Source organism: Somniosus microcephalus, unplaced genomic scaffold (assembly GCF_052327205.1).
Source record: "Somniosus microcephalus isolate GS21.2 unplaced genomic scaffold, FLI_Smic_1.0 unresolved_chr3, whole genome shotgun sequence".
In the NCBI taxonomy this organism is placed as follows: domain Eukaryota; kingdom Metazoa; phylum Chordata; class Chondrichthyes; order Squaliformes; family Somniosidae; genus Somniosus; species Somniosus microcephalus.
The window spans coordinates 8,979,620-8,996,172 of NW_028225181.1; positions in this window are offsets into that span (position 1 = coordinate 8,979,620).

Here is a 16,553-nt window from a genome sequence, read left to right on the forward strand (position 1 = left end):
GTCAATTTCTTCGCTCTCCATTTCGAGTGAGAAATCGATCATGTTATGATCGCTCTGACCCAAGGGTCCCCGTACAACAAGATTACTGATTAGTCCCTTCTCATTGCACAGTACCCAGTCCAATATAGCCTGTTCCCGAGTTGGTTCCTCGACATATTGATCCAGATAACCATCCCTCAAACACTCAAGGAATTCCTCCTCCTCATTATTTTTACTGATTAGGCTAGTCCAATCTATATGTAAGTTAAAGTCACCTATGATGACAGCTGTGCTCTTATTGCACGCTTCTCTAATTTCCCTCGTGATGCCCTCCCTAACCTCTATTTTACTATTTGGAGGCCTATATACCACTCCTATTAATGTTTTTCGCCCCTCGCTATTTCTTAGCTCCACCCATATAGATTCTGTATTAACTGAGTTAATATCCTTCCTTTCAATTGCATTTATCCCCTCTTTTACTAGCAATGCTACCCCTCCTCCCTTTCTTTTTTGTCGATCCTTCCTAAATACTGAATACCCCTGTATGTTAAGCTCCCAGCCCTGCTCACCCTGCAACCATGTTTCCGTAATCCCAATTAGGTCATAATTATTAACCTCTATTTCCACAGCTAATTCATCTACCTTGTTCCTGATGCTTCTCGCATTAAGGTATAAAACCCTCAGGCTTTTTTTATGCTCACATTTTTTATGAATTAGTTTGGCCCTTTGTTTTTTGTTCCTCACCCTTTTATCATTTATTTCTGTCTGCCTTTCACTTTCCTCTATTTCACTACATAGGTTTCTAGCCCCCTGCCATACTAGTTTAAATGCTCCCGAACTGCTTTATCAAAAATTACCCCGAGAACATCAGTTCCATCTCTGCACAGGTGTAGACCGTCCCTTTTGTATAGGTCACACCTACCACAAAACTGGTTCCAATGCCTCAAAAATTTAAAACCCTCCCTCTTACACCACTGCTCAAGCCACGTATTTAGCCTAACTATCCTGTTCTCTGTACTCTTACTAGCACGTGGCACTGGTAGTAATCCAGAGATTACTACCTTCGAGGTCCTACTTTTTAGCTTGGCTCCTAACTCCCGAAATTCTACTTGTAGGACCTCTTCCCTTTTTTTAGCTACGTCGTTGGTACCAACATGTATCACGACAACTGGCTGTTCCCCCTCCCCCTCCAGAATGTTCTGCACCCGCGCCGAGACATCCTTGACCCTTGCACCAGGGAGGCAACATACCATCCTGGAGTCTCGGTCGCGACCACAGAAACCCCTATCTATTCCCCTTACAATCGAATCCCCTATTACTATAGCCCTGCCACTCTTTTTCCCTCCCTTCTTTGCAACAGAGCCAGTCATGGTGCCATGAGCCTGGCTGCTGGTGCCTTCCCCCGATGTGTCACCCCCCCCGACAACAGTACCTAAGGCGGTGAACCTGTTGCTAAGGGAGACAACCCCAGGGGATTTCTGCACTACCTTCCTGCCCTTGCTCTGCCTTTTGGTCACCCATGTACTGTCTACGCTGGCCTTAACCTGCGGTGTGACCAACTCACTAAATGTGCTATCCACACCCCTCTCAGAATCGTGGATGCTCCAAAGTGAGTCCATCTGCAGCTCAAGGGCCGTCATGCGGTCCCACATGAGCTGCAGCTGGACACACTTCCTGCACACATAGTCGTCAGGGACACAGGTACCTTTCTGCACTTTACTTTATTGATTTATTTTTTCCTGTCTGGATTTTTTTTGTCCAGATCGGCATACCCGTGCAATGTGTCCAACCTTTCTGCATTGCCTGCATGCTTTGTCCTTGAACCAGCAGTCCCTCTGGTCATGGGTGGATCTGCCGCAGCGATAACATCTCTCGAAACTCTGTGTCATTTCATGGGTGCCGAAGTCCTGTGTCTTTTGTTGTATCTCTGCAGCTCCTCTTGCGGCTGCTTCGTATGATACAGCCATACTGAAAGCCTTGTCCAGTGTTAAATCTTTTTCAGAAAGCAGCCTTTTCTGTGTTCCTTCACTTAAGAGACCACAGACTAATTTGTCTCGAAGATAATCTGCTAGTCCTGCCCCGAATTGGCAGTGTTTTGATAGCTTTCTTAATTCGGTGAGGTAATCAGCGTTACTTTCATTCTTGTGTTGATTTCTCTTGAAGAATTTGAATCGTTCCTCTATCAGCAGCGGTGTTGGGTTTAAGTGATCCTGTAGGGTATCAACAATTTCTTTAAAATTCTTGTCCTTTGGTTTGGCTGGAGTGATTAAATTTCGTAACAGCCCGTATGTCTTTGCGCCCATTAGATTTAGCAGCACTGAAGCTTTTTTTTCATCGTCTATTCCATTTGCGGTGCAATATACCTCCACTCTTTCCACATATGTGGTCCAATCCTCTATCTCGTTATCAAAAGCATCAATATTGCCAGACTTAGACATCCTAGAAATAAAATGGCGCTTCCCACGCTTTTCTTTCTTTTCTGCAGAAAAGATATGGCGCTTCCCGTGCTTCCCCGCCGCTGCTGCCAAAGACAAAGCTGTTTCCCGTGGTTTCCGTTCTTTTTATTTATTTACTTACAGTTGGAGACTCGTTCACGCCGGACTCTCTCTCTCTAGTTCTGAACGCCGACCTGCTTGCAGCGCCGGCCGTCTCCCGAGTGCTCCCTCCCCGTCTGTTACTGCTTGCCACCGCTTTCGCTGCTTGGCCTTGCTGTCGAGCCAGCCGCTGGAGCCCCAGCCCGACGCCCAGGAAGGATTATTGCAGTACCTGCCACCAGCTTGGCTAGCTGGTGAAACCACAGCTTTCTCTTTTTCTTGATTTTTATTCAACTTTGGACGCCAGAGGAATCGATGTACTTGAGGTGCTGCCGAATTGCAGCTAAGTCCGTTTCCAATTCGTCACCACTGTTGTGTCTGTGTGTTGATAGAGACACTGAAGACAGGAGATGGTTTCATAGGTGTTTACTAAACAAAGTCTGGAGGGGAACTAACTGATACAACACAATATACAGGCTTATATAGCCCGAGTGGCCATTACCGGCATTACAGTACATATGGGGCTCTTAAAGGCACATACACTACATTATCGTCGTAGCACTATGGCACGCACCGTTCCGTGTATTCCAGCCTTCCGAAGGTTTTGCTCACCTGTCGGCGAGTTCACCGACCTCGCCTGTCAAGCCCTTCTGGATCGCTTGTTTGGCATTCCTGCAGAGTTCGTCAGAACAAGGACTTGTTTCAACATCAACAGAGACATCACCCGCGACCGCCCAACTTGCCCATTACTTTGACAAGGCCTGCTGTTTTGCACATCTCCACGGTCCTTCGCCTGATGGATACATTTTATTCGCCATGACGAGCGTAAGGATCCGCTTACGACCAGCATCTTCAGAACTGGCCCACCAAGTCGAGACAGTACGACCGCCGAGACCACCAGCTCGTCAGACCATCTCATCCTTGGGCTTTCTTTAAAGCAGATTCTGGGGGGGGCGCATGTGGCAGTTCCACCGTGTGTCCCTTACATATATAATGTACATATTTCACTTTAACCTAATTGTATGTATATTACTTACCTGTTTGGGCCGTTGCCCCTTTAACTTACCTGTTTGGGCCGTTGCCCCTTTAAGACGTGTCTTAACGCACTGACGTGACGTCACGCATCACGTGATGTATGCGCGGCGGCCGCCGGCACGGTCAGCATCCCGTAATGGCCGCCGGCACAGCTCGGCCTACCGTGCCCGCAACTTCGGCCGCATCGGCCAGCTGCAGTGCCAGGTGCCACCTGCTCTCGCGACTTCGGCCACAACGGCCAGCCACAGCAATGCACCGACGCAACGGCACAGGTCACGTGACCACCCAAGCGCGGGCAAACGCGCTAACATCACGACGTGATCACGTGACCACACAAACGCGGCCGAGCGTGCTGATGTCATCACACTCTCCACAGGACTGCGGACTCAGTCCTCGTGGCCTCCCCACTGGGGAAAGACCTACTTCGCAGTGCTCCTGCATCCAGCTGCCTTACATAGAGTCATAGAGTTATACAGCACAGAAAGAGGCCCTTCAGCCCATCGTGTCCGCGCCGGCCATCAAGCCCTGTCTAATCTAATCCCATTTTCCAGCATTTGGTCCGTAGCCTTGTATGCTATGGCATTTCAAGTGCTCATCCAAATGCCTCTTGAATGTTGTGAGGTTTCCTGCCTCTACCACCCTTTCAGGCAGTGAGTTCCAGATTCCAACCACCCTCTGGGTGGAAAAAGTTTTTCCTCCAATCCCCTCTAAACCTCCTGCCCCTTACCTTGAATCTATGCCCCCTTGTTATTGACCCCTCTACTAAGGGGAAAAGTTCCTGTCCATCTACACCCCTCATAATTTTGTATACCTCAATCAGGTCCCCCCTCAGCCTTCTCTGCTCCAAGGAAAACAAACCCAAACTGTCCAGTCTTTCTTCATAGCTGAAGCGCTCCAGCCCAGGTAACATCCTGGTAAATCTCCTCTGCACCCTCTCCAAAGCAATCATATCCTTTCTATAGTGTGGCGACCAGAACTGCACACAGTACTCCAGCTGTGGCCTTACCAGCGTTTTGTACAGCTCCTTCATAATCTCCCTGCTCTTAAATTCTATGCCTCGGCTAATGAAGGCAAGTATTCCATATGCCTTTTTAACTGTATTTTGTCTGTTCTTGAAATAAACAACTTCTAGATTGTTCTCCTGAAGTCAAACTCGATTATTTAGTAGGCCTTCGTTCAATACCTGCTGAGGTCAACCCGAATTCCTACAAAAGATCTATTCCAATCATTAACAAATAATATCAATCAGTAATTCAATTGTTAAAGATCTAGTGCAAATCCATAAAAATTATAGCAATAAACCATGCAAATATAAAAGATCTATTACAAATCATTAATAAATAATAAAAATATCAAAGATCTATTACAAATCCTTAATAAATAATAACAATCAGTAAAGCAAATATTAATGATCTATTAAAAAGCTTTAATAAATACCATCAATCAATAATGCAACTATTAAAGGATTATTACAAATCCTAAGTTAATAATAATAATGCAAATATTAAAGGTCTATTACAAATCCTTAATAAATAACATCAATCAAACATAGAAACATAGAAGATAGGAGCAGGAATAGGCCATTCGGCCCCTCGAGCCTGCTCCACCATTCAATGAGATCATGGCTGATCATCCAAACTTAGTACCCTGTCCCTGCTTTCTCCCCATATCCCTTGATCCCTTTAGCCTTAAGAAATATATCTAACTCCTTCTTGAATATATTTAATGAATTGGCCTCCACTGCCTTCTGTGATACAGAATGCCACAGGTTCACCACTCTCTGGGTGAAGAAATTCCTCCTCATCTCTGTCCGAAATGGCTTACCCCTTATCTTTAGACTGTGACCCCTGGTTCTAAACTCCCCTGCCATCGAGAACATCCTCTTTGTGCATCTAGACTGTCTCGTCCAGTTAGAATTTTATAAGTTTCAATGAGATCCCCTCTCATTCTTCTAAACTCGAGCGTTTATAAGCCCAATCAACCCAATCTCTCCTCATACGTCATTCTTGCCATGCCAGGTATCAGTCTGGTGAATCTTCGCTGCAATCCCTCCAAGGCAAGAACATCCTTCCTCAGATAAGGCGACCCAAACTGCAGACAATAATTAAGGTGTGGTCTCACCAAGTCCCTGTACAACTGCAGCAAAGCATTCTTCTTCCTGTACTCGAATCCTCTCGCTACGAAGGTCAACGTAACATTTGCATTCTTAACCGCATGCTGCACCTGCATGCTTACTTTCAGCGACTGTTGCACAAGGACACCCAGATCTCATTGCACTTCCCCTTCTCCCGATCTATTGCCGTTCAGATAATAATCTGCCTTCCTGTTTGTGCCACCAAAGTGGAAAACCTCGCATTTATCCACATTATACAGCATCTGCCATACATCTGCCCAATTACCCAACCTGTCCAAATCATACTGGAGTTTCTCTGAATCCTCCTCACAGCACACATGCCCACCCAGCTTTGTGTCGTCTGCAAACTTGGAGATATTACATCTAATTCCCTCGTCTAGATCATTAACATATATTGTGAATATCTGGGGTCCTAGCACAGATCCCTGTAGTACCCCACTAGTCACTGCCTGCCACTCAGAAAAAGAGCCGTTTATTCCAACTCTTTGCTTCCTGTCTGCCAGCCAGTTCTCTATCCAAATCAGTATCTTGCCCCCAATCCCATGTGCTTTAACTTTACACGCTAATCTCTTATGCAGGACCTTATCAAATATTAAAGAACTATTACAAATCCTAAATAAATGTCAATCCATAAATCAAATATTTAAGTTCTATTGCAAATGCATAATAAATAACATTGATCAATAATGTAAATATTTAAGATCTATTGCAATTCCTCAATAATTATCTTCAATCCATAAAGCAAATGTTGTGGATCTATTACAAATCCTTAATAAATAACGTCAGTCAATAATAAAAATATAAAAGATCTATTACAAATCCTTAATAATTATCAGCAATCAATCATGCAAATATTACAGATCTATTGCAAATCCTAAATAAATAATACAATCAATAACTCAAGTATTAAAGTTATATTACAAATCCTTAATAAATAACATCAGTCAATAATAAAAGTATTAACGATCTATTTCAAATCCTTAATAAATAACACCAACCAATAAAGCAACTATCATAGATCGATTACACATTTTTAATACATAACATCAATCAATAATACAAATAATAAAGATTTATTGCAAATCTTTAATAAATACGAAATAAATAATATCAACCAGTAATGCAAATATTAAAGACTATTACAATTACTTAAAAAAAACAACCAATAAGGCAAATATTAATGATCTCTTACAAAGCCTTAATAAATAACATTGATCTATAATGCAAATATTAAAGATCTATTGCAAATGAATAAAAAATAATATCCATCCTTAATGCAAATATTCAAGATCTATTGCAAATGAATAAAAAATAATATCCATCCATAATGCAAATATTCAAGATCTATTATAAATCCATAACAAATAATATCAATCAATAATGCACATATTAAAGATCTGTTATAAAGCCTTAATAAATAACTTCAATCAATAACGCAAATATTGAGGATCTATTGCAATTCCTTGATAATTATCTTCAATCAATAATGCAAATATTAAAGAACTGTTCCAAATCCTTAATAAATAACATCAGTTGCTTGCGCATATATTAAAGGTCTATTACAAATCCACAATAAATAATTTAAATCAATCATTTAAATATTCAACATCTTTTACAATTCCATTTAAATAATTTCGATCAATAATGCAAATATTAAAGATCTATTACCAATGCATAATACATTATAGTTATCAATAATTCAAATATTAAAAATCTATTGTAAATCCATAATTATTAATATCAATCAATAATGCAAATATTGAATATATGTTGCAAATATATAATGTTACATCTGCTCAGTAATGAAAAGTATATTATGGTTAATAGTATGTAATATGTACAGCATAGAATTACAAAGAATTTACAGCACAGAAACAGGCCATTCTGCCCAACTGATCCTAACGTTGTTTATTCTCCACGACGAGACTCCACCCACAATTCTTCATCTAACCCTATCAATATATCATTCGATTAATTTCTCCTTCATGTGCTTATCTATAATCTATGTTATTCGCCTCAACTTTTTCCGGTGTTAGCGAGTTCTGCATTCTCTCACTCTCTGGGTAATGAAGTTTCTCCTGAATTCCCTATTGGATTTTTAGTGACTATCTTATGTTGATGTTATCCTTGATCTCGCCTCGCCCATAAATGAAAACATCTTCTATGCGTTTACATTCGTAATTTTAAAGACATCTATCAGGCCCCCCTCAGCCATCTATTTTCTGGAGAAAAGAGCTTCAACCAGTACAATCTTTTCTGAAAATGAGAACATCTCAGTTCTGGTATCACCCTGTAAATACTTTTTCGCACCCTCTGCAGTACCTCTACATCCTTTTCTTTAATATGGAGAACAAAACTGCCGACAGTAATGATCGAATACCTATCACAAATGACTAAGTTTGAAATCTGATCAGCCATTCCTTCATCGTCGCTGGATCAAAATCCTGGTGCTCCCTCCCTAACAACACTGTGGGAGCACCTTCACCACCCGGACTGAAGCGGTTCAAGAAGGTGGCTCACTGCCACCTTCTCAAGGGCAAATAGGGATGGGCAATATATGCTGGCCATGACAGCGACGTCCACATGCCATGAATGAATAAAAAAAATAAAAGATACATAATAGTGATGTCAGAATTTCAATAAAAACTCCATATTTGAACCTCTACAATCAGGTTTCCACCCCTGCCACAGCCCTGAAGCTGTCTAATCAAAATCACAAACGAGAAGCGCCTTCGGAGGTTTTCCTACGTAAAGACACTAAATAAACACGGTGCAGTTTGTTTATAATGAAAATTACTTACTCAGGTAACCGAGAATCAGCAGTAGAGTCCACATCTCACCGGGTGATATTCTGGAAGTAATAACACGGAACTCGTATTAGAGAGATTTGAGGGGATGGGGAAATAGTGGAAACTTTAAATAGGGACCTGGACAGGGAATCAGTGGGTATATCTACTTATAATGTGTGAGCTCTACCTCTCTCCCTCACTGGAACCGCTACAGACAAAGGTGAGCTCCACCTCCTTACCTGTCCTTGATAAGCACCAATTGCTTGACTCTCTTTCCAGTCTCCTGGTACAGACCCCTTTGTAATATTCGAACACAGATCTTTACTGAGCCCTGTATTGGGACAGGACAAGCGGCATACACACCCCTGAGCCCCTACTTCGCAACTGACAAACTTCTGAGCTTGTTCTAAAAGTCCATTCATGCACGACTGCTTACCAGAGTCTCCAAATGAGGTGCCGCTTTGTAAGATGCTGTGGGTTCAGATCACCTGCACCCTCCTCAGCCTCAGGTACAATCTGCTGTGAGCGATGTCGGACTCAGTGACAGCTCATCCACCAACACCTCCCACATCAGAGACACGTGTGACTGAGGGCAGTGCTGGTTGGCTGACACATCATGTTATATAATATGGCAGGATCCATGCAAATTAAAGACTTTTAGTGAAATGATCTGAGCTAAACAAATAATTAAACATCTCTCCTGTGTCCATGGTAACCAACTGGGCTTTGCTGCTGTAACATAACAGCCCAGTAATTCCGGGCACAACACGTGAGTACGGACGGGGTACTCACGCGTGTGCCCGGAGGAATTGCCAGTTATCAGCATGCACAGCGCATGCGCTGAAAACCAGCATTTCCTGTCCTCTGGCCCAAGGGGTTAAGAGGCAGGACACGCGCGACTGCACAGGCAGCGCGTGCGCAGTGAAATTCCTTTTTTTTTCAGAGTTGCGCATGTGTAAAGGCCTCCAATCTTTACGCATTGAAAAACCACACGTAAGTACTCAGGCCTAGAAATTCAGTCGTGTTTGCGCCCACTTATTGGCTATAGAGTGGTTTGCGCCGGAAGTTATTTAGCGCCTGAAATTCAGTTGGTCCTTAACATCGGCGTTAGCCGGTAGCCCTGCGCCGGCACCGATGACATCATCGGTGTGCGCAGCGCCCCGGTTCCAATGCGATTCCGTGCCGAACACCAAATTCAGTTGCGGCCACCTCGCCCGCGCCGGCCGCAAACAGCGTTTGAAAAACGGTGCCTTGCAGCTCCGAGAGGGCAACGCATAAAGGTGGAGGGGCGGCCGGCCGCTTTCCCGGCGGCCGCCTGGCCGCACCTCCCTCCCCGGACTCCTGCACCACCCCCCCGCGGCATTGGTGTCTGACTCCCGTGAGCCCGGCACTTCTCCGTGGTGCCGGGCTCATTTGCCGGGGTAATCCAGCGGCGATTTCACGGCTGCAGGTAGCTCCTCCTTAAGAGAAGGAGGAGGCCTGCAGTACCCCAGCCTGCCGCACCGCATCGGCTGCCGCAGCGGCAGCTGGACGCCTGAAACTGACTTTCATCGCCCCAAGCGAGGCGGCCAAACCCTGCAATAGCGCCCGCCTCCGTCTTGGGCCGCCGCAACTGAATTTCAGGTGGGCGCTACGGGAATCCGGGCGAGCGCTAAATTTCGGGCGCTAAAGACCTGGCGCGGCGGTACCAAATTTTTAGCCCTTAGTTTTTCAGGTAAGTGGTCTATTAATACAATTGAGAATTTTTTTTTCCACAGATTTGTTATTTTTAAAGAATTTACAGTAAGGTAAGTTTAGTTTTAGCCCCGATTTTTTATATAATTTTTTTTTTCAAATTTTAAATTATTGTTTAAAATAGTTTTTCAGAGTTCTTTATGGTTCATTTAAGTAGTGCAATGTTTTTTTTAAATTTTCTTTCATGTTTAAGTATGTTTTGGGGCCAGGAGTTTTCATGAGTTTGACAGCTCTTACTGTCAAACTCATGAATGAACTTTTGCAACCTCCCATTGGTTGCCCTGTGCTCACGTGATCCCAGCCGGCTCATTGCACTAAGTACGCTGCTGGGTCAAGCACGCACAGCGTGGCAGAACCTCAAGCGGGCCAGTCAGAGGAAATGCAGTGCGGGCCAGAATTAAAATGTCAGCGCGCTGGGTAAGTGAACATCGGGGGCTTGCACTGGGGAGGGTCTGAGCATGTTGTGGTCAGTATTGGGGAATGGTCTGTGTTTATTGGAAATATAATTGGCATTAGAACATAACAAATCGGAGCAGGAGTAGGCCTTTTGGCCCCTCGAGCTTACTCCACCATTCAATAAGAAGATGACTGATCTTCGACCGCAACTCCACCTTCCCGTGCTATCCCCATATAACTTGGTTCCCTTAGTGCCCAAATATCTACCGATCTCAAACTTAAAAATACTCATCGAATGAGCACCACAGCCGTCTGGGGTGGAGAATTCCAAAGATTCACAACCCTCTGAGTGAAGACAAATCTCCTCATCACAGTCCTGGATGGCCGACACCTTATCCTGAGTCTATGACCCTTAAACATAGAAACATAGAAACATAGAGATAGGAACAGGAGTAGGCCATTCGGCCCTTCGAGCCTGCTCCGCCATTCAATGAGATCATGGCTGATCTTCGTCTGAGATCATAGCTGATCTTACCAGTTCAGTACCCCGTCCCCGCCTTTTCTCCGTAACCCTTAATCCCCTTAGCCTTCAGAAATATATCCAATTCTCTCTTGAAAATATTTATTGAATTAGCCTTCACAGCCCTCTGTGGCAGGGAATTCCACAGGCTCACCACTCTTTGAGTGAAGACATTCTTCCTCATCTCTGTTTTAAATGATTTGCCCGCTATTTTTAGACTGTGGCCCCTGGTTCTGTGCTCCCCTGCCATTGGAAACATTCTCTCTGAATTCAGCCTGTCCAGGCCTGCCATAATTTTATATGTTTCGATGAGATCCCCTCTCAATCTTCTAAACTCCAGTGAGTACAAGCCTAAACTATTCAATCTCTCCTCGTAGGTCATTCCCGCCATTCCAGGTATCAGCCTGGTGAATCGCCGCTGCACTCTTTCCATGGCAAGAACATCCTTCCGCAGATGGGGCGACCAAAACTGTACACAATACTCCAGATGCGGTCTCACCAGCACCTTGTACAGCTGTAGTAAGGTATCCCTATTCCTATACTCGAACCCCCTTGATATGAAGGCCAACATACCATTTGCCTTCTTAATCGCCTGTTGCACCTGCATGCTCTCCTTCAGTGACTGGTGCACAAGAACACCCAGGTCCCTCTGCACTTCCCCATCTCCCAATCTATTGCCATTTAGATAATAATCCACCCTCCTGTTTTTACCCCCAAAGTGGATAACCTCGCATTTATCCACATTATAGTGCATCTGCCACGTATCCGCCCATTCCCCCAACCTGTCCAAATCGCACTGTTGCCTCCTGACATCCTCATCAGAGCCCACCCCTCCTCCTAGTTTAGTGTCGTCAGCGAATTTGGAAATATTGCATCCAATTCCCTGATCCAGATCATTTATATATATTGTGAACAGCTTGGGTCCCAGGACAGATCCTTGCAGCACCCCGCTGGTCACTGCCTGCCACTCCGAAAACGAGCCGTTTATTCCAACTCTCTGTTTTCTATCCGCCAGCCAGTTCTCTATCCACGTTAATACTTTGCCCCCAATCCCATGAGCCTTAATTTTGCATGATAATCTTTTGTGTGGAACCTTATCGAAGGCTTTCTGGAAGTCAAGGTACACCACATCCACTGGCTCTCCCCCATCTATTTTACCAGTTACTTCCTCAAAAAATTCCAGCAGATTAGTCAAACACGATTTACCCTTTGTAAATCCATGTTGACTCTGTCCGATCCTTTCCCCATTTGTCAAGTGCTCCGCTATTTTATCCTTAATAATGGACTCTAGCATTTTGCCCACAACCGATGTAAGGCTTACTGGTCTATAATTCCCTGCTTTCTCTCTACCCCCCTTTTTAAATATTGGGGTAACATTAGCTACCCTCCAATCCATGGGTACTGTTCCCGAGTCAATGGAGTTCCGGAAGATGATCCTTAGAGCATCTGCTATCTCCAGGGCCACCTCCTTAAGTACCCTAGGATGTAGTTTATCAGGCCCCGGGGATTTGTCGGCCTTCAGTCCCCTCAACTTACCCAACACCATATCCCTAGAGATACTAATTTCTGTCAGCTCCTCCCTCTCATTAGTCCCTATGTTTGTCGATATTCCTGGGAGGTTATTTGTGTCCTCCTTTGTGAATACAGAACCAAAGTATGATTTTAATTGGTCTGCCATTTCCTTATTCTCCATTATATATTCTCCCGAATCGGACTGCAAGGGACCGACTTGGGATTTTAACAGTCTTTTCCTCCTGATATAGCGATAAAAGCTTTTGCAGTCTGTCTTTATGTTTGCTGCAAGTTTACTTTTGTATTCTATTTTCCCCTTCCTGATTAATCCCTTTGTCCTCTTTTGCTGTATCCTGTACTGCCCCCAATCTTCCGGTCTGGTGCTTTTTTTTGCCAGTTGATATGCCCTTTTTTTTGATTTTATGCTGTCTCTAATTTCCCTCGTTATCCACGGTTGAGTCACCTTTTTAGGTTTATTTTTATGCCAAACCGGTATAAACATGTTCTGGAATTCTTCCATTCTATCTTTGAATGCTTGCCATTGTCTATCCACTGTCAATCCCCCCAGAAACACCACCCAATCAATCTTAGCCAATTCCCGTCTCATACCCTCGTAATTCCCTTTATTTAAGTTCTGGACCTTAGTCTCTGATTCAATTTCCTCACTCTCCATCTCGACTGAGAGCTCGATCATATTATGATCGCTCTGACCCAAGGGGCCTCGTACAAGAAGATTGCTGATAAGTCCCTTCTCATTGCACAATACCCAGTCTAAAATGGCCTGATCTCGAGTCGGCTCCTCGACATATTGGTCCAGATAACCGTCCCGAAAACATTCCAGGAATTCCTCCTCCTCAGAATTTTTACTAATTTGGGTAGTCCAATCAATATGTAAATTAAAGTCACCCATGATGACAGCTGTGCTCTTATCGCACGCTTCTCTAATTTCCCTTTTTATGCCTTCCCTCACCTCCATATTACTATTTGGAGGCCTATATATCACACCCACTAACGTTTTCCTCCCCTTGCTATTTCTCATTTCTACCCATACAGATTCCGTTTCATCCGAGTTCATATCCTTCCTTTCCATTGCATTAATCCCCTCCTTTACCAGCAATGCTACCCCACCTCCCCTACCTTTTTGCCGATCCTTCCTAAATATTGTATATCCCTGGATGTTAAGTTCCCAGCCTTGCCCACCCTGCAGCCACGTTTCTGTAATCCCAATCAAATCATACTTGTTTACCTCTATTTCCACAACTAATTCATCCACCTTGTTCCTAATGCTTCTAGCATTAAGATACAAAGCCTTCAGGCTTGCTTTTTTCACACTCTCATTATGAATTAGTTTGGCCCTTTGTGTTTCTCTCCTTTGCTTATTGCTTCTCACCTTTCTACCATCTATTTCTAACTTCATATGACTTCCCTCTTTTCCACTACCTAGGTTCCCATCCCCCTGCCAAATTAGTTTAAATCCTCCCGAACCGCCCTAGAAAATATTACCCCGAGGACATCGGCTCCCTCACAGTTCAGGTGTAGACCGTCCCCTTGGTACAGGTCACTCCTCCCCAAGAACTGGTTCCAATGCCTCAAGAATTTAAATCCCTCTCCCTTGCACCACTGCTCAAGCCACGTATTTAGCTTATCTATCTTACTCTCTCTAAACTTATTAGCTCGTGGCACTGGTAGCAATCCAGAGATTACTACCTTTGAGGTCCTACTTTTCAATTTAGCTCCTAACTCCCTAAATTCAGCTTGTAGGACCTCCTCCCTCTTTTTACCTACATCGTTGGTACCTACATGTACCACGACAACTGGCTGATCCCCCTCCCCCTTCAGAATGCTCTGCACCCGCTCCGAGGCATCCTTGACCCTTGCACCAGGGAGGCAACATACCATCTTGGAGTCTCGGTCTCGGCCACAGAAACTCCTATCTATCCCCCTTACAATTGAATCCCCTATCACTATAGCCCTATCCCTCTTTTTCCCGCCCTTCTGTGCAGCAGAGCCAGTCATGGTGCCCTGAACCTGGCTGCTGGTGCCTTCCCCTGATAAGTCATCTCCCCCAACAGTACCCAAAACGGTAAACCTGTTTTGGAGGGAGATGACCGCAGGTGACTCCTGCACTACCTTCCTTCCTTTACCCTGCCTTTTGGTCACCCATTTACTGTCTGAGCTAGCCTTTACCTGCGGTGTGACCAACTCACTGAATGTGCTATCCACAACATCCTCAGCATCGCGTATGCTCCAGAGTGAGTCCATTCGCAGCTCCAGCGCCGCCATGCAGTCTGCTAGGAGCTGCATCTGGACACACTTCCTGCATACATAGTTGTCAGGGACAGTGTCCCTGATTTCCCACATGGCACAGGAGAAGCATGACACGGGTCCGAGCTGCCCTTCCATGACTTAACCCTTACAATACCCTTTTATTTACTACGATTTAGCTTAATTATTGAATTCTACTTAGAATAAGTTTGTGAAAGTACTTAGTTCTAGACACGCCAGCCAGGGAAAAACAACCTCTCAGCATCTACCCTGTCAAGCCCATTACGAATTATGTACGTTTCACAGAGACCATCGCAATCCCTTTACTGTCCCAGTGTTTGTGGGTGAGCAGCTGTCAGTGTCTGGGACATTGATATCTGGTCAGAGGCCTCAAAGTGTCGCATTTCCTGGTTACACAAACATTCTCCCAGCTCGCTCTCGCTGCTCTCTTTAGTTTGCATACGTTCCTAAATGTAAACCTGTGCTCCGTAAATGATATTTTTCGTGCTTCTGATGTAAACAATCTATTGTTCTCAGTCTATCAGCAACATTTGACAAACATCGAATGATACAGCACAGAAGGTGTTAAAGTTACATAACCAAGGCGTGTAGTTGGAATTAAGTTACGGATCAGCCATGATCGGATTGAATGCTGGAGCAGGCTTGAGGAGCTGAATTGCCTCCTCCTGTTCCTATGTTTCCATGTTTCTATGACCCTAAAAATTCTCTCCCTGTGTCTCTTCCCTTTAGTTTGCATTAGTTGTGAAATGAGCAGTGGTGAGCTTCAGCAGATCTTATCCGTGCTGCTGATCTGAACAGTCATTGTTCTCAGTCTCTGAGCAGCCCCTGACAAACAACAAGCTCCAACATTTTGAAGCCTGACATTGTCTTGTCTGTCACACACAGTGGACAACATTCAAATCTGTGAACCACAGTGGATGGAAAGATCACGCAGGCTCAGAAGTGACAATGGGTCCAGTGTGGCAGCGAGTTACTTCCTTGTATGCAGGAATTAACTCATGCGGATTCACAGATTCGTCAACCTGGGGAGAATCACAGAATCACAGAATCACAGAAAACCCACAGTGCAGATAGAGGCCATTTCGGCCCATCGAGCCTGCACCGAAATTTATCCCACCCGATCCCCGTAACCCCTACACCAACACATATCCCACCCTATCCCCATAACCACACGTATTTAATCCCCCTTACACTAAGGGTCAATTTTTATCATAGCCAATCAACCTAACCCGCACATCTTTGGACTGTGGGAGGAAACCGGAGCACCCGGAGGAAACCCATGCAAACACGGGGAGAATGTGCAAACTCCACACAGACAGTCACCCGAGGCCGGATTCGAACCCGGGTCCCTGGCGCTGTGAGGCAACAGTGCTAACCACTATGCCACCATCCTGCCTAATGGAGATTGATGAATCTATCGGGGACCAGGCCTTGAACATGAGCTGGTTGGGATTAAGATGGAAAGTCAGTGTCAGCCCTTTTAACGAACACTGTGACACTGAGCAATCTGGTGTTACAAAAAGATTGAGATCACTGAGTGGCCGGTAGCATAGTGATTATTTCACTGGGATATTGATCCAGGGAACTACATTTTGTAATCCCACTCCTGAATGTTTGAGAATTGAAATTCAGGT